Raw genomic sequence first — 1413 nt, 5'->3', positions numbered from 1 at the left:
CGAATACGAAAGACTAATTCTGCCTTCGTTCCGGGCACCTGCTTTTATACCTAATCCCGGTTGTAGGCCGTCCCCGGTCGAGTGGTCCCGAAGAAGACTGAAGAGTTGACATACGGAGAAGACACACACGAATGACGCTATCCCGCGACCGAAAGCTGGATAACGTTGGCAAACTCGTTCTCGCCCTGAGCAAACGGATATTTTATGCCTTGTTCTTTACGAAAATCCTTCCCGACTGATTCACTTAGGAGAAATGTGTCATGCAGATCTCATCGTCACGTATTATTTATGCTGGAAGTCGGCGAATCGTTGATTAATTGCGTTCTTTAAAGCTAATGGCCAAACGCAAGCTTTCAGTTTGATGTTAATTTCATTCATCAAATCACGCAACTTTCTTTTTACCAGGTATGTTTGGAAAATATCAGAAGTAAATTGACTTAGTGCATGGAAATGTGCATTAACATAAACAATAATCACAATCCTTTTTGAAGAAAAATAGTTCCAAGAATCAATTGAATCCATAGATAACATTTTGGAAAACTTGTTAACCATTGCTTTAAAATATTGCAAAATAAAGTATTACCTACCTCATCTTGGAAACTTTTAAAATTATGAAAACAGATCATAAAGTCACATTCTGTTAAAATGTATTTTACAAGCTAACAGCCATCAAAACCAAATCGTAGGCCTAATGAACTGTCAATGTTAAAGCAACGACAACTCTCAAGCCTTCATATTTTTTCTCGACTAGAACAAATCTCAGACTAACCTTAGGTCAGTATTTTTTTTTGGTTCAATTCTATAAGCGAATTAAACAACAGTTAAAACTCTTGGGAATATTTTCTAGTTTAAGGTTGTCTGCTTGCCCGGTTAAATCTGAGTTTGCCGGATATTTTAAATTTGGGAAAAGTTCGATCCGGACCGGTTGCCCGAATTTCATTGAAAAAAAGGCCCGAATAATTCACTAATTTGAATAATGAATTTCACTTTATTGCCAAATCAAACACAAAATAAAAACAAATTGTTTTGTAAAAAATTCTTGTTATGCGTCCAGCACAAACTTTTTCGAGCAAGTTGAATAAAAAATTCATGAGAGGTTTTTTAGAAGCCCGAAATACTGTCACGATTTGCTGACGATGCAAACAAGGCTGAATAAAATATTTTTTAGGTTTAATTTAGGTTTTGAGTTTATCTTGGGTTTTGACCAAATTTGCCCGGATTTTTAGTCGAAAATTTGAAATCAAATGCCCAGGTTTTGCCAGATTTTTAGATAAAATAGCCAGGATTTGTCCGGCCCGGATACGTGCTGAAAAATAATCAAACAAAGAAATTAAACTTTCTGAAACTTGTTTTTGACTAACTCTCTGTATCAGCAGTTTGAGATTTTAATAAAAAATTAGGACAATTATTTTT

The sequence above is a fragment of the Uranotaenia lowii genome, chromosome 2, assembly GCF_029784155.1.
Source record: "Uranotaenia lowii strain MFRU-FL chromosome 2, ASM2978415v1, whole genome shotgun sequence".
NCBI lineage: Eukaryota > Metazoa > Arthropoda > Insecta > Diptera > Culicidae > Uranotaenia > Uranotaenia lowii.
The sequence above is the reverse complement of the archived record's forward strand: the minus strand, read 5'-3'. Positions refer to the sequence as shown.